This window comes from Protopterus annectens, chromosome 17.part0 (genome assembly GCF_019279795.1).
Source record: "Protopterus annectens isolate FY-2018-M chromosome 17.part0, PAN1.0, whole genome shotgun sequence".
Classification (NCBI taxonomy): Eukaryota; Metazoa; Chordata; order Ceratodontiformes; family Protopteridae; genus Protopterus; species Protopterus annectens.
This window is the reverse complement of record NC_056751.1, coordinates 319,172,009-319,190,145: the sequence shown is the minus strand read 5'-3', so window position 1 is coordinate 319,190,145 and position 18,137 is coordinate 319,172,009. Positions and strand designations below refer to the sequence as shown.

The following is an 18,137-nucleotide window of genomic DNA, read 5'->3' as shown; positions in this document are numbered from 1 at the left end:
GACTGACTATAGAGTCACCTATTACTAGTGTGTTAGGTATGTTATTTCCCCTTAAGGGCTGTGATTGTGCGGCACACTGATTTTGTGTTTTATGTGTTGTCTGGTTTGTGACAGGAGATGCAGGTTGTTTGGGTGTCTGCTTTGGAGGTCTCTGATGCTTTTGCAGGTTTTTATTTAGAGCCTCCGAGTATGATTTTGTGTATTTATGTGTATTTTTTGCCAGTGCTGTTTTAGTAGGTCTGTGTGCAGCTGGAGGTGTGGTGCAAGTGTTAACCTTCTCCTTTTGACTGTCTGTTCCAGTCTTCGGTGGAGACAGCTTAGCTTCCAGTTTGGCTGTATAATTGCATCTCTCGCATATGTTAGTGTTTCGTGGTAGGAGGAGAGGGTTGCCTGTGTACATGAGGCAGTTGTAACATTGCCTCAGGATACCCAGATTAACCAGCTGGACTGGAGAGTACACCTGAAATTGTCCTTTGGTCATGCCTGAATAGTAGGGTGAGCTGCTTAGTCGCTTGGTTGATGAGGGGTGAATAAAGAGCCTTGCCCTGCTGGGCAATCAGTGTCAGGGTATATTAGTGCTTGCTATTAGGTCTGAGCAAGTGCTGGGCGGTAGGATGCTTTTTGAGTGCTTAGGTTGAGAGTTAGACTAGTTTTAAGGGAAAAATTGAAGAGGAGACTTAGTGGTGCCGGGAATAATAGCTAACCGGCGCATAACCGTACAAACGCGGTTTTTATAGTAGGGAAATGAAACAGATAGAAATTAGCCCAAAATGGCCAATAAACTACTAACTTCTGGGCTGGAACCACTCCTCCAGGGCCTTTTATCTGCTCTTTTTCATATAGTACTGTATTTAATTTATTTATCTGTGTTTGCCACTGAATATTAACTCAATTGAAGATGTGGCTGTCTCTCTACAGTTAGCTCCCCACCCATCCTCCCTGTTCTTGTTTTGGTGTTAATGTTGGTGGCTTTGAAACTGCCCGGCCCTCAGATAAGAGACATAATGACACTACCTAGTCTGCTCCTGAAGAAATAGTTGACATATTAATAGACAAATTTGTTTCAAACACCTCTCACTCATCTCCACACTGCCTCCATAATCTTGACACCCTGCTGGCACCCCCTGTCTTAGAGATCTCCACTAAGCCAGTCCTCAGGGCCCTTTCAGAGGTCAAAAATACTATTTCCATGTGGCCGTATAATGTAACAAAGCACCTCCTTGCTAGTCTGAAACACTGTCTCACTAGCCTCCTCCATAATCTGTTTAAATATACTTACCTAAGGTGTGAAAAACAGGTTTGATCAACTTCCTTCACAAAGGGAGCTCCACTATGGATCTGGGCAACTATAGACCCATAAGCATTCCAAGCCTTATGTGTTAATTAGTGGAATGCATTATTATTGACTTTATGAACTCAGATGTTGGGAAACTGCAGCCCATTGTTTTAAACCAGTTTGGATTCATGAAGGGTAGGTCCTGCCAGCTTAACCTGGTGCACTTCTTTAAGAGAGTCTCTGTGGCCCTGGATGAAATCACATTGGTACATACTGCATAGCCTGATATAACCAAGGACTTTGAAACCCCTCCACACTAGACCATCATACACAATGTAGTCAGTCTTAATAAAACCCCCTACGTTACCCACTGACAAGCAAACTGGCTCACCAACATAACCCAGGAAGTAAAGCTAAGGGACACACTGTCTTCCAAGATGCTTGTTACTAGTGGTGTTCCTCAAGGCTCAGTACTTGGCATGCTCCTAATTGGTATTTATTTGTTGGATGTCAAGGCTGATATCAGGTCGTCAAGTCTGATATCAGGGACTTTGGTTAACTGAGTTTGCTGATGACTACAAACATGGTGCCGTCTTAAACTCTCTTCTGACGTCTGCATCCTACAAGAAAGGTTAATATGTAGAGCTAGGCATATCCTGCATCATCTGCAACTTGCAACAGTGGAAATAATTATGAGTTGTCTGCTGCCTATGTTCATGGAAAGAGTACATCCAGGATTCAGTGGCAATGTGAGCACCTACCATCTAGATGAACTTGTGGAAAGTCACTCTGTATGAAACACTGGAATAGGTCACATATATGCCAGATATGGGAATCATGTTAATTGCTTGGATTATGCACAGTTACTTGCATATAACACCCTGTGCATTGCACTGCATCTGGTAGTTGATGGAAAGGAAGCCCATCTGGCTAATATACTGTATACCACGTGGAACAGGTGAAGCCTGGATAGCAATATAAGTGCAGTCAATGGCTCTAAAGATCTCAGGGAAATAGGCTTGTACAGTGATGGTATTCTGTTCTGCTGCCTGTAGAAACCATATATACTCCTCCACATCCCACAGTATCACATCACATTGAAGAACTGCTGGAGGATTTATGAAGCCGATGCATTTAAAATCCCAATATGTTGCTTGTCGAATGCTGAAAACTCCATGTAAAAAGTATGGATAAAGTTCCATAAATATTTGAGTCCACTATGATGGGCATTCTACTCACCCCCTTGATTCTATGTATGTTGCGAACACTACTCAACTGATGTTACTATCCACACATCATGGTTCAATGTCCTGATCATGGAGGCAATTTATGTTTGCTGTTGGAAACCCATCTCTGAATCAGAGGATAATAGCACACACTATTTCTGACCCTGGCCTAGAAAGCATCGGACAATACATTACTCTGATAATGCTGATATGTCTCCTTGCATCATAACATAAGTGAAGCTCTTGGCATTCAGAGAGATGACTGCTGTAACACATCTAGCTAATTTTATACATTTCTGCCATGTCTGATTTTCTCATTTGCTTAAGTGATAGCTCTCATTAACATGTTGACGCTTATTTGCATGACATTTGTTATAATTTGCGAACAATGCAATACCACACTATTTCTCTGGCAGCACACTTACAGTTTGTGTGTCTCTGGATCATCCTCCCCCCACCATGTATCATCACTCGCTATTCCTTTTTTTTGCTTAACACCGTGCACTATTTTTTTCTAAATATCCCCAAAGGGTGGAAAATATGTATTTTTTTATTTTAATATTTAGATGTGTCTTTCAGAAAATTGCTTGTGAGTAGGATTCAGTGTTTGTGTCTACTTTGGAAAACGGAGGAATATGAAGGCATGTATAAAAGAAGATATAAAATAATTCAGTGAAGAAACGCTAAAATACACCACACAAACATATATAGCATAATTTCAAAAAATGCCTGGAGTTGATTGTGCAAGACCAACGTACAACGAGTAGTAGGATTTTAACCTTTTTGTACTTTAGTGTGATCTTGTAGTTTGTATAAATTAATAAGTAGAAGAGGGATGCGACGGATGAAGGGGGGTTTGCTCCCTTCATAAAAGATTATTTTCATTTTTTATTGTTGTTTTGTTGTTTTGTTGTTTAGGTGTTTTGATGGGATTGGTATATTGAGAGTCAGACTTTTATGCATTTGATTTATTGAAGGTGATCTGTATTTATTTATTTAAGTTTGTTTAGCAGGGTACGGCACTGATCAAAACTGACAATTTACAAAATCCATCCTGAGTAATACAGTACAACTTACAAAGGCATATTAAATACACATGAAGGAATCATAGAACAAGTTAAACATTAGTATAGAAAAGTACAGAGAAGTCATCCAATCCAAAGGAAAAAAAAAACACATCTATTCATCTATATCTATCTATATCTCTATTTATCTATCTATATATATATATATATATATATATATATATATATATATACACGCATATAATATATATATATATATATATATATATGTGTGTGTGTGTAAAGATATATATATATATATATATATATATATATATAAATAGATACAGGGTCCTATATATACACATGATTATGGAATTATTCCAAATGTAGTAAGAAATTGGAATGTGAGAAGATTTTTAGTGTATTAAGTGCAGCAGAGATGTAATAAAGTAGATTTAGGTGGTATGTGTAGAAGTGTGGCATTTCTGTTCAATATACTTAAGAAGAACAGCTTTGTTTTTTTTTTTTGTCTAAGCCCAACATAGGTGGGAAGTTCTTTAAGATGAGGTTGGAAAGACTGACAAAGTGTGGTGGTTAGAAGTGAAAAGCTGTGCTCATTGCAGTATAGTTTTGTTCTAGGAGTTTGAAGTATTATGCCTACAAAAAGAGATTGGTGTCTTAGGTTGTAAGAGGAGATATTTTGAACATGTATAGCAAACAGGGGGTAAGTGTGTTTTGTTGTTGTGGTTTTAGTTTAAATGGTTTAAATATTAGTGAATCAGGTTAGAAGCTGTTTCTTTCATTTATAAGAATCCATTTAATTTTCTTGGAGGATACGCTGTGTTGTTCATGTTTGGGAGATTTGGGGAAGAAGCAGAGGATTTTGTTGTAGGCTGATTAGAAGGCTATGGTGTGGTTTTTGGTAGTAACTCTGATTGATGGTAGGCTGTAGTCAAGCTGAGTGAAAAGGATGCCTTTTCCTATTAGCCGATCATGCAAGCAAAGAAGAGCAAGAGCAGATACTTGATCTTTGATCTAACTTTGTTCAGTGGGAGCCTGAACATTTAGGGTTTTATCTAGCTGTAATCTGAGTTACTTGAAGGTGGTTGTGATTTATATGCTGTGATTAGTGATGTCACTAATTTTGAGAGAAGGACAAGTTCAGAAAGTTTTTGGTGGGTTCTGAAAAGCATGGATTTAGTTTTGTTTAAATTAAGCAGGAGTCTCTTGGAAATGAGACAGTTGTTTAGGGCTATGACATCACATAGGGAGTAGTGTCTGGATGTTGCTGCAATTAGGGATAAATCTGTAAGTGAGCATATCATCTGCATATAATAGTAGTGGTACACTGGGTAAGACAAATTGATGTTTATTAATGAAGACTGAAAAAAGAAGGGGGATATATAGTCCTAGTGGACCCCAGATTGAATAGGAACTAGTGCAGAAAGGGTAGACCCAATTTTTATTTAAAAAAATATGTGGTAAGAAAGTATTTGAAGCAAGCAGAAGCTTATATCAGCAAAGTGAGAGAAAAGTATGAGGTAATCTACATGACTGAGGCTCAAGTGAGATCAGTGAATACGGTTCCAGTAAAGTTCCCTTAGTCCATGTTTTGTAATATGTCATCACTAAGTTTCCAGGGATCAAAGCCCTTGTTACTTATTGGAGAGTAGCTGTCATTGTTGTATTAAGTCAGATGACTGAATGTAATTTTCTCTAGAGTTTTTCCAAGGCTTGATAACATAGAAATTATGTGGAAGTGTGCAGTTTTGGTGGGTTTTAATTGTTTTGGATGAGGTTTAACTACTGCTGATATAAATATATATATATATATATATATATATATATATATATATATATATATATAGTACTTATAAATGTAGATGCATAAACAAACACACACACACACACACACACACACACACACACACACACACACACACACACACACACACACACACACACACACACACATTCACATTCACACAGTATGCAGTTAGGGAGTATAGACTAATATTATTACGTAATATGACCTGGAAGACGAACGTGCTGTAGTAAAATGGAGAAGGAAGTTAATGTGGGAATGGAAAGCTTGGCTCGGTAAAACTGCAAGAATTGTAACTGAGCATATGGAGCACTTTTAAACATGCAACTATAGAGAAAAGAATTGGGTGTTACTGAGCTATGCTGCAAAATGAAATGGCTAAGTCAAGTGGATTGTGACTGAAATAGGAGCAAATAAAAAAACATGAAACAAGAGGAGGTAGGGTGGTAAGATTTACAGATATGTAAGGATTTAAATTCCATGGCACAGAATTAGTACAAAAGAAGGAGTACAGTGTTAGATGCAAAACATTGGTGCTGAGAAGGTTATTGAATTGAAAGGATGGGAATAGGGGTCATTCTGTAAAATTTATGTGATGTTACATGTTAATCTACCAGGTATTAGCAGTTAGTATAGAGATGATGAAGCAATGGGTGAAAAGTAGCAGTAAAGGATAGCAAGAGTAAACTTAGGAGATCATGCAGTATTTGTAGGAGAATAAAGTCAAAGTAGGTGGTAATAAGATGAGAGAGAATTGATTATGCAGTAGCATAGGAAGATGAACCGGTCAGAGATGAAAAAGATATGAAGAGTAATTTAAAAAGACAAGACAGTGGAGTACTTTGAAATAAATAAGTGTCATATGATTCCAGAGTCATAGCTGGTTCTGGTCTTAGGATACTCATTCAAACAATGGAGTCTTAAATTATCAGTATTTGCTGGTAATCTAGATGCAAGAGTACATTGCACGTGACTTAATTCTAGTGACTATAAGTCCTGACATTATTTTATATTTTCTCCATTGTTAGTTTGAAACTAGCACCAGAGTCATGTTCTCAGGCAGGAACAGACCCATGTGAATGGTAATTTAGATGGAGATGACTGGGTGTGGTATGTGATATAAAAATGCACATTCTGACAAGACCTTTGGGATGGATTTTTGAGAGTATCAATTAAGTTGATTTTTTTTTTTTTCCTTGCATTCATGTGATAAATCCTTTAATTTTATCTGTGTTATCCTAAATACTTTTGATTCTGATGGATAAATGAATGAAAGAGCAAATGAATGGTGCAGTATGACTGAATGCTGTTTACTAATGATAAATGTTTCCTCAAAAAATATCTCATGCACATTATTTTCTACATCTTCCTCAACTTCAACCCAAATTTCTTTATCTTTGTCAGCTAACAAATATACACACTACATACCCTCCTGTCAGCTAACAAATATACACAGTACACACATCCCTCCCCTTCTGTCAGCTAATGAATATACAGACTATACACACTACTCTCCTCCAGTCAGGTAACAAAGATAGACAGAACACACATTCCTCCCCTCCTGTCAGCTAACAAATACAAACAGGGTACACATTCCTCCTGTCCTGTCAGTTAAGAAATATACACACTACACACATTCCTCCCCTCCTGTCACCTAACAAGTATACACACTAGACACATTCCTCCCCTCCTGTCAACTAACTGATATATACACTAGACACATTCCTCCCCTCCTGTCAGCTAAAAATTTGCACACTGCACACATTCCTTCCCTCCTGTCACCTAACAAATATACACACTAGACACATTCCTCCCCTCCTGTTAACTAACGGATATACACACTAGACACATTCCTCCCCTCCTGTCAGCTAAAAATATGCACTCTACACACATTCCTCCTGTCCTGTCAGCTAAGAAATAAACACAGTACACACATTCCTCCCCTCCTATCAGCTAACAGATATACACACTGCATACATTCCGCCTCTCCTATCAGCTAACATAGATATACACACTGCACACATTCCTACCACCCAGTCAACTAACAAATAAGCATATTGCACACATTTCCCCCTTCCTGTCAGCTAACAAATGTAAACACTACACACACTCCTCCCCTCCTGTCAGCTAACAAATACAGACACTAGACACATTCTTCCACTCCTGTCAGCTAACAAATACACATAGTACACACAGTTCTCCCCTCCTGCCAGCTAATGAATATACATAGTACATGCATTCCTCCCCACCTGTCAGCTTACACATCTGCACACTACACACATTTCTCCCCTTCTATCAGCTAACAAATATAAACACCAGATACATTCTTCCCCTCCTGTCAGCTAACAATTATACACACTGGATATATTTCTCCCCTCCTGTCAGATAAAAAGTATAAACGTAAGAAATATGTACAGTACATACATTCCACCCCTCCTGCCAGCTAACAAATATACAGACTACACACATTCCTTCCTCTTGTCAGCTAACAAATATACACAGTGCACACATTCCTCCCTCCTGTCAGCTAACAAATATACACAGTACACACATTCCTCCCCTCCTGACAGCTAGCAAATATACACAGCTTACCCATATTCCTCCTCTCCTACCAGCTATAACAAATATACACAGTACACACATTCCTCCCCTCCTGCCAGCTAACAAATTTATGTATTACACACATTCCTACCCTGCTGCCAGCTAATAATTATACACATACCTTCATTCCTCCACTCCTGTCAAGTAAAAAAAAAAAAAATATGTATATATATATATATATATATATATATACAGTACACACATTGTTCCCCCCTGTTAGCTAACAAATATACACAGTACACATATGCCTCTCCTCCTGTCAGCTAACAAATATACATGGCACAAACATTCCTCTCCTCCTACCAGCTAACAAATATTCACCCCAAACACATTCCTCCCCCTTTGTTAGCTAACAAATATAAACAGTACACACATGCCCCCCCTCCTGGCAGCTAAGAAATATACACAGAACACACAGTGCTCCCCTTCTGTCAGCTAAGAAATATATACAGAACACACATTGCTCCCCTCCTGTCAGCTAACAAATATACAGAGTACACACATTCCTCCCCTTCTGTCTGCTAACAAATATGCAGTCTAGACACACTCCTCCCATCCTGTCATCTAACAGATATGCACAATAGACACATTCATCCTCTCTTGTCAGCTAACACATATGCACACTAGGCACATTCCTCCCCTCCTCTCAGCTAAGAAATATACACACTACACAAATTCCAACCCTCCTGTCTGCTAACAAATATACACATACACACATTCCTCCCTTCCTGTCAGTTAATAAATATGCACAGTAGACACATTTCTCCCCTGATGTCAGCTAACAAATATACACAGTACACACATTCCTCCCTCCTGTCAACTAATGAATATGCACAGTAGACACATTTCTGCCTTCCTGTCAGCTAACGAATATACGCACTACACATGTTCCTGCCCTTCTGCCAGCTAACAAATATACACAGTACACACATTCCTCCCCTCCTTTCAGCTAATGAATATACACACTACACACATTCCACCCACCTGCCAGCTAACAAATCAGCTAATGAATATACACACTACACACATTCCTCCCTCCTGTCAGCTAACAAATATACACACTACACACATTCCTGCCAGCTAGCAAATATACACAGTGCACACATTCCTCCTCTCCTTTCAGCTAACAAATATACACACTACACATATTCCACCCTCCTGTCAGCTAACGTATGTACACAGTACACACATTCCTCCCCTCCTTTCAGCTAATGAATATACACAGTGCACACATTCCTCCCCTCCTGTCAACTAACAAGTATACACACTACACACATTACTGCCCTCCTGTCAGCTGATGAATATACACAGTACACACATTCCTCACCTCCTGCCAACCAACGAATATACACAGTGCACGCATTTGTGCCCGCTAACAAATGTAGACACTACACATTCCAGTACTCCTGTCAGCTAAGAAATGTATACAGTACATACATTCCTGCCCACCAGTCAGCTAACGAATATACACAATGCACACAGTCCATCCCTCCTGTCAGCTAACAGATATACACACTACATACATTCCCCCCATCCTGTCAGCTAACAAATACACACACTGCACACATTCCTCCCCTTCTGTAAGCTAACGAATGCACACATACACACATTTCTCCCCTCCTGTCAGCTAACAAATACACACAGTACATACATTCCTCCCCTCCTGTCAGCTAACAAATATACATAGTGTGGAACAGAGTGTGCGTTGTGTCTTTAAGAAGCATTTCAAAGTGAGGACATGTGCGTATGAATATAGAGCACGTGCAGGCAGCAGTGCTATTTTGAATGAACAGCCAGAGTGTTAACATGTATGAGTGCAGTAGTCAATCTGTTTATAAGTTTATCTCAATCCTGATGTGTTTGTCTGTAATAAAGCTGTTTGAACCAGACCCACAGTTGTTCGTCTGTTTTATCCTGACTGGACGAGCGACTTGGTGTCAGAAGCAGCATGTCTGAATGACGTAGTACTAGAACTTGTGTGCCTGAACGACATGGTGTATGAACCAAGATGTCTGAGTAACAGGAAGCCAGAAAGAATCCAGAAGTTGAGCCATAAGGTGTGCAGTTAGAAATAGAGGTATATAGAGGAATGTCTCATCCCAACCTGCTCAAACGTTTGAGAAAAGATCAGAAACAAATTTCAGGCAATTAAAACTTGCATAAATGGTTTATTTCATAAAGAAAACAATATGAAGCATTTGCAAAGCACAAAACACATTATTAATCAAATAAGAAACATAAAATGCTTTATTGATTAAACTTAAATGAAAAGCACAAGACTTTACTGATGAGAAATGTTAGAAACCGCGATGTTTGATAAAATTATTTGTAATATTTATGAGAGCATTCAAAATTAATTCTGACTTGCATAACAAGCATATTTAAAGTAAAACAAGCACAAGAAAAGTATAATGATCATGATAGAAGTCAAAAGAATGTAATGAGTATAATAAAAGGGTAAAATGAGCATGGTAAAGCAAAGCAACTTCATTTTTTTAGTAAATGACCACTTTTTTATATGAGCTATTATATTGCATTGACTAAAGCTATTCAAAGTATAACTGTTGTTAAAAAAGTATCTCAGAGTGTTTTCAGTGTGTGCTTTACTACAGTACAATTATTGTGAAGAGTTTACTGTGTGCAAATTATTGTGAAGAGTTTACTGTGTGCAAAGTGAGTAATTTCAAAGTGTTTCATACACTAAGTTGTTTTGAAAAGTACAGTGATTTCAAAGTGTTCTTGTGCTGCAGAGACTTATTTGTCAAAGTGCAGTTATTTCAAATAGTCTATTGTGCTGCAGAGACTTATTTGTCAAAGTGCAGTTATTTCAAATAGTCTATTGTGCTGTGAGCATAATTACAAGTTTTTGGCATACATTTCTGACTTATATGTGTGTATTTTCATACATAACTCTAAGGGGCTGTATTACTATGTGTTGGCATGGCAAAGGCATTTCACAGACCCAGTCCAGTTGTGTTTGATCATAATATTACAGAGAATTGGAGAGTATCTGAGCAGGAATAAGATATTTTCATACAAGCAGCTTCTTCTGATAAAGATGCATGAACTAGGGCATTTATTCTGCTTAAACTTGTAGGGTCAGAAGCCATTGAAAGAGAGTGTTCATTTGTGTATGCACCAGCAGTATATGTAGGAGAAGGGGAAAATAATCATATTGTTGTAGAAGCTGAATTAAGGGAGGACCCTGAATTCTTGAAATGTAAATTTAGAGAAATGTGTAACCCCCAGACAAATGTTACATTGGAGAGGCACTTATTTTATACAAGAGACCAAAAGCCAGGAGAAACATTTGCAGCTTACATTACTCACTTGAGAAACAAAGCTAAAACATGCAGATTTGGTAATTTGAAAGATAAGTTGATAAAGGACAGGCTTTTGTGTGGTGTTAATAATGTTGCAGTGAGAAAGATTTTGCTTCGAGACAGTGATTTAACATTGAGCAAAGCTACAGAGATTTTTCAAATACACGAGCTTACAGAAAGGCACACAAATATGCTTGCAAGTCATAAGAGCATAGTTTCAGCAGCCTCTAGAGCAAACATAGACAGCATGCAGCACATGGCTAACAGAAACAGGCCTAAGCACATGGCAGCTGTCGCCCCTGCAGGATTACCAGGGAGAGCCCATACCTTTCCAGCAAATTCTAAGACTAGCTCAATAAAACAGACATGCTCAGTGCAGTACAAGAATCAACAAAACCCAAGTCAAGTCTCATTGTTAACTGTCATAATTGTGGTGCCAATCATGAATCCAAAAGAGAAAAGTTCTTAGCATTTGGTCAGCAATGCCACAGGTGTAAAAAATGGAACCACTTTCAAAAGCTTTGTAAATCAAGCAAGCCTCATTCATTTATTAAGAAAGGTCACTCAAAAAAACAAGATTATATAGAAAGCTGCAACTCTACTTTCTATGTACTGTAGATGGTGTATCAGTGGTTGGTGAACAGGTTAATGCAGTGGATTTGCTGGCAAAGAACAAAGTGTTTTGTACTGTCATGAGTAATGGTAAACCCACAGAGTTCAAGGTGGACACTGGCTCAAAGTGCGATGTTATGTCAGCAGAAACATTTGTTAGAGTAAGAGCTGGTGAACAACTTAATTTTCCCAGTTGTGCGAAGCTTGTTGTTTATGGAGGTGAAGAGATTCAAATCAAAGGCGCAGAAGTATGCTTTCATGCTATTCAGCTGGGAACAGTTACAGCTTGCAGTTTTATGTAGTCAAAAGACCTATACTGTTATTATTAGGTCTCAGAGACAGTTTAAAAATGAAACTGTTTTCTTTTAACAAAGAATTCCGTCATGTAAGCACATGTTCTAGTTCCACTTTCACCGATGCCATTTTCTCAGATTGTGCTGATATTTTCGAAGACAAGCTAGGTAAATTTCTAGTTTTGTACTCCATGAAGTAAGATCGAGAGGTCAGTCTAGTGGTCAGACCAGTGAGAAGAGTGATAGCTATGGAGGACAGAGTCAAAGTCCAGTTAGATAAAATGGTGCAGCAAGGTGTGATTTGTCTAGTTACACAACCAACTGAAAGGGTGTCTTCCATGGTAGTTGCTCATAAGAAAAGCTCAGATGAAATCAGAATATGTATTGACCCAAGAGACTTAAACAAAGCATCAAAGAGACCCCATCATCCTATGCATACAGTCGAGAAAGTTGCTACCCTCATGCCAAATGCCACTGTTTTTACTGTCTTAGATGCGAAGAGCTCATTTTGGCAAGTAATACTTGATTGCAAATCTTCACTACTGACTACATTCAGTGCACCTTTTGGTAGATACAGATTTCTCAGAATGCCTTTTGGAATAAATTCTGCCAGTGAATTCTTTCAGCTCATTTTGGCAAGTAATACTTGATTGCAAATCTTCACTACTGACTACATTCAGTACACCTTTTGGTAGATACAGATTTCTCAGAATGCCTTTTGGAATAAATTCTGCCAGTGAATTCTTTCAGCTTGCAATGAAGCAAATTTTTTCAGGCTATCTGTGTGCTATAATAGTAGATGATTTACTAGATGGAGGCAGTGGTAAAGCAGAGTATGACAGAAACCTAAGGAAAGTTATGGAAAGAGCATGTGAAGTGAATCTAAAGCTCAAGCCACTGAAATGTAAATTCAGGCTATCAGAAGTTACTTATGTCAGTCATTTATTTACCAGTTCAGGCTTATGACCAGATCCTTTCAAACAAACAGCCATTCTTGAGATGGCAGCTCCAGACAATGTCCAAGCCTTACAGCATTTTCTTGGTATAGTTAACTATTTGGGCAAGTTTATACCAGACTTCAGTAAATTATCTGTGCCCTTAAGACAGCTGACATGCAAAAATGTTACCTGGTCATGGCTGGAACAACACCAGAGAGCATTTGATGACCTGAAACAGAAAATTGCCAGTCCGCCAATGTTAAGATACTATGATGTCCAAAAAACAGTAATTCTTTCCTGTGATGCTTCAAAGTTTTGTCTTGGTGCAGTTATTCTTCAAGAGAATAGACCAGTTGCCTATGCATCTAGAACTCTTACCCAAACTGAGATGCAGTATGCTCAAACTGAGAAGGAACTTTTAGCAAATGTGTTCGAATGTTTGAAGTTCCATGATTATATTTATTACCGAGATATCCCGATTGAGAATGATCACCAACCTGGAGTCACTATTTTAAAGAAGCCTGTGCATACAGCCCCAGCAACACTACAAAGAATGATACACACATTACAAAAGTGCAACTTCAAAATGGTCTATACAAAAGGCAAACTTCATTTGGCTGATATGTTATCCAGATTACCCAGAATTATTACAAAAAAGCTTGATGCAGAGAATTTTGACTTCGATGTGCATAATTTTTCTACCACAAGACTGGATGAGCTAAGCGATCATACAAAGACTGATCCAATATTGCAAAAGCTCAACCACTTCATTAGTGTTGGATGGCCGTCAAGCAATCTTGTGTACCAACATAAGTGCAACCTTATTTTTCTTTCAGAGACGAGATGTTGATGGAAGATGGTATCATTTTCAGAGGTCCTATAGTTATTGTTCCTACTTCCTTATAGCATGAGTACATTCAAATTTTGCATCGTGGCCATGCAAGTTTTGAAGCTACCAAAAGAAGGGTGAGAGAACTAGTATTTTGGCCTTCTCTGTCAAAAGATATCGATAAAGTACTTTCATCTTTTTCAGTATGCAATAGCACTAAACTACATTTGCAAAAAGAGCCACTTCAGCTAAACCAGATTCCTGAACTACCTTGCTCAACAGTAGCCACTGACATATTCGAATGGAATAGTCAACATTACTTAGTGTTGGTAGACTCTTATTCAAATTGGTTTGAGATTGATTTTGCTACTTAACCTTACGTCCAGTACTGTCATATCGAATAATAATTTCTTAGGCCACACAAAGTTATTTCTGACAATGGTGCCCAGTTTACAGTCAGCTATTTCAGAAATTTGCAAAAGAGTGGGACTTTATCCATGTTACCAGTAGTCCTGAGTACCCACAGTCAAACGGCCTAGCTGAACATGCAGTACAAAGTGCAAAACAATTACTAGAGAGGTCAAAGTGTGACAATACTGATGTTTTCTTGAATTTACTTAATCTCACATATATACCCCATGACAATTTACTGGGCTCACCTGCTCAGAGACTTCTGTCTAGGCAAACCAGAACAACCTTGCCTATCAGTTCTAGTTTGTTGGTGCTTAATGCTAAACACACCAGAGCAATCAAAGCCCAACTATTCAAAAAGCATTCATTCCAGAGGTCCAACTATGATAAAATGAACAGATTTCTTCTTCCATTGAAAGGATGGATAGTGAAAATGCAAACAGTGAAAGGTTTTCATTGAATTGATCAAATGAAAGGTGTATGTGCTGAGCCGAGATCTTACTTAGTAGAATCTGAGGGTATACAATACAGAAGAAATTGCAGGCATCTTCATCCGATGTCTGAATCGATATCGCAGCATCATACAGAATCTAGGTCTCAGAGCACTCCAGATGATGTTCCTGTTGAAGGACATGTCTCAGTACCTATTCCCATTTCTGGTGATGTCCCAGATGTCCTTGAAGTTGAACATTCATTAAAGACAGTCCTAATTTTTATGTCACATGATCAGGTCATATTTCCAGAACTAGTGTAAAATACATAACCTGGACATGATTGTTTCACTTGTAATTAGTTCTGTATAATTGTATGTCAAAGGATTATTTCTGTACAATTGCATGTTAATGATTATTGTCATTATTACTGTACATGACGTATTTCTAAAAGAGGGAGGATGTAGAACAGACTGTGCATTGTGTATTTAAGAAGCATTTCAAAGTGAGGGCAAGTGCATTTAAATAGAGAGCACGTGCAGGCAGCAGTGCCATTTTGAGTGAACAGCCAGAGTGTTAACATGTATGAGTGTAGTAGTCAGTCTGTTTATAAGTTTACCTAATTTTAAGTTACTAAGCCTCAATCCTGATGTGTTTGTATGTGAAATAGCTGTTTGAACCAAACCCACAACTGTTAGTTTGTTTTATCCTTACTGGACGAGCAACACACAGTACACACATTCCTCCCCTCCTGTCAAGCTAAAAAATATATATGCTATATACACATTCCTCCCTTTCTGTCAGCTGACAGATTAACACAGCACACAGATTCCTTCATTCCTGTCATCTAAGAAATATACACAGTACACACATTCCTCCCTCCTGTCAGCTAAGGAATATACACTGCACACATATTCCTCCCTCCTGTCAACTAAGGAATATACGCAGTACACACATTCCTCCCTCCTGTCAACTAAGGAATATACACAGTACACACATTCCTGCCTGCTAAGAAATATACACACTACACTCATTCTTGCCATCCTGTCAGCTAACAAATATACACACTACACACATTCCTCCCTCCTGTCAGCTAACGAATATAAACAGTACACATTTTCCTGCCCTCCTGTCAGCTAACAAAGATACACACTGCACACATTCCTCCCCTACTGTCAGCTAATGAATATAAACACTACACACATTCCTGCCCTCCAGTCAGCTAAGAAATATACACAGTACACATTCCTGCCTACTAACAAATTCCTGCCTACTAACAAATATATACACGACACACACTCTTGCAGTCCTGTCAGCTAGTAAATATACTCGGTACACACATTCTTCCCCTCCTGTCAGCTAACAAGCAAATATACACACTAGACACATTCCTCCTCTCCTGCCAGCTAATGAATATGCACACTACACACATTCCTGCCCTCCTGTCAGCTAACTAATATACACAGTACACACTTTCTTGCTCTTCTGTCAGTTAACAAAGATATGCACTATGCACATTCCTCCCCTTCTGTCAGATAACGAATATACACTCTACACACATTCCTCCCCTCCAGTACATAAAATCCACTCCTTCATTCAGCTAAGAAATGAACACAGTACACACATTCCTACCCTCCTGTCAGCCAACAAATATACACACTACACACATTCCTGCCCTCCTGTTAGCTAACAAATATATATACACTAAACACCTTCCTCTCCTCCTGTCAGCTAGGAAGTTTACACAGTACACACATTCCTCTCCTTTTGTCAGCTTAGAAATAAGACTGCGGTGGTACAGCGGTAGCATTGTTGCCTCACAACAAGAGGTTCTCCTGTTCAATTCTTGGCTGGAGTGCCTTCTGTGTGGAGTCTGCATGTCCTCCCCGGGGTCGAGTGGCCTCTGAAAGACATGCGTGAATGGGTGTGCCTTCGCTGAAGGTTGGGCGTCGGGCAGGCAACTCGGCACCATAAAAATTGACTGCCAATCATTAGTGGACCGGAGTTCCACTGTGGTGACCCCTAACCGGGAAAAGCCGAAAAGACAAACAAACAAACACACATTCCTCCCTTCCCGTCAACTAACCAATATACACAATACATACATTCCTCCTTTCCTGTCAGCTAACCAGTATACACAGTACATACATTCCTCCCTTCTTGTCAGCGAAGAAATATACACACTACACACATTCATCCCCTCCTGTCAGCTGACAATATACAAATGCACACATTCCTCCCCTCCTGCCAGCTAACAAATATAGACACTACACTCATTCCTCCCTCCTGTCAGCTAATGAATATACACAGAATACACATTCCTGCCCTCCTGTCAGCTAACAAATATACACACTAGACACATTCCCCCCTCCTGTCAGGTAAGGGAAATACACACTACATACGTTCCTTCTCTCCTATCAGCTGATAAATATACACAGTACACACATTCCTCCCCTTCTGTCAGCTAACAAATATGCACACTACACACATTCCTGCCCTCCTCTCTGCTTCCTACTCATATTTCCCACACTTACTATCTTGTACTCCTAAACATAAATGTATATTTTGTATATTGACATTTTAAACCTCAGTGTGTATGCTAGTTTGTCATATATCAATATGTAATATGTATATGTTTTACCGACGTAGATTTTCTGCACTATAACTGCCTTTCAGTTATTGTCTGTCCATACTGTAACTTTAAACTTGATTTTTTTCTCTGTTGTATTAAACTGTTAACTATAGCTTTTCTTCTTAGGTCTCCACTGAAAATGAAGCAACCACAGCCCAGATGGACTACTTTATTCAAGGAAAAGCGAAAAATTAACATATTGATAATGCAAATAATTATCCCATCAGCATTATGTTGTCAAACATTCAGTCTGAAAATAAAGAGATGAGGTCTATACATTTTTTTGAGGCAAACCTTACCACTATGTGTTAGGTGAAGTTATTTGTCAAGGTTATGTGAGACTTTATTCAGGGGTATGGGTAGAAACTGCAGCTTTGGCAAGCAGATAGTGTAGGAGCTAGAAATTCTTCTGGTTAGTATCACACAAATATTGTATTATTATAACATTCTGAAAATTTACCTGATCTTACCTATAGTAATTTGTCGAAAGATCTGTAGGAACTGGCACCAATATCCAAAACTACACCAAAGCAATATGTGAGCATTTATATAGATGCACGGAATCAGGAATACCCGATAGGACTAAGTCATCCTCCGCAAGAAACAGTAAACCTGTCTGGTGGACATCTGCAATAAATAAATTCTATAAAAAAAGGAAAAAATTGCTGTAAAGGACCAAGAAGGAGCAAGTGCCCAGTTGGAAGCAATGTCTCCTTGGCCTGAACAAGCAAAT

The 18,137-nt window shown here is 38.7% G+C and overlaps 1 long non-coding RNA gene across 1 annotated transcript in view; it reads left to right on the top strand.

The window, feature by feature from the left end:
• LOC122791838 overlaps positions 1–17,789 on the top strand; it is a 478,486-nt gene extending 460,697 nt beyond the window's left edge. Inside the window, exon 4 of the long non-coding RNA XR_006363208.1 lies at positions 17,531–17,789. This is a non-coding gene — a long non-coding RNA (uncharacterized LOC122791838). The remainder of the gene's footprint in view (positions 1–17,530) is intronic.
• Positions 17,790–18,137: the final 348 nt, after the last annotated feature.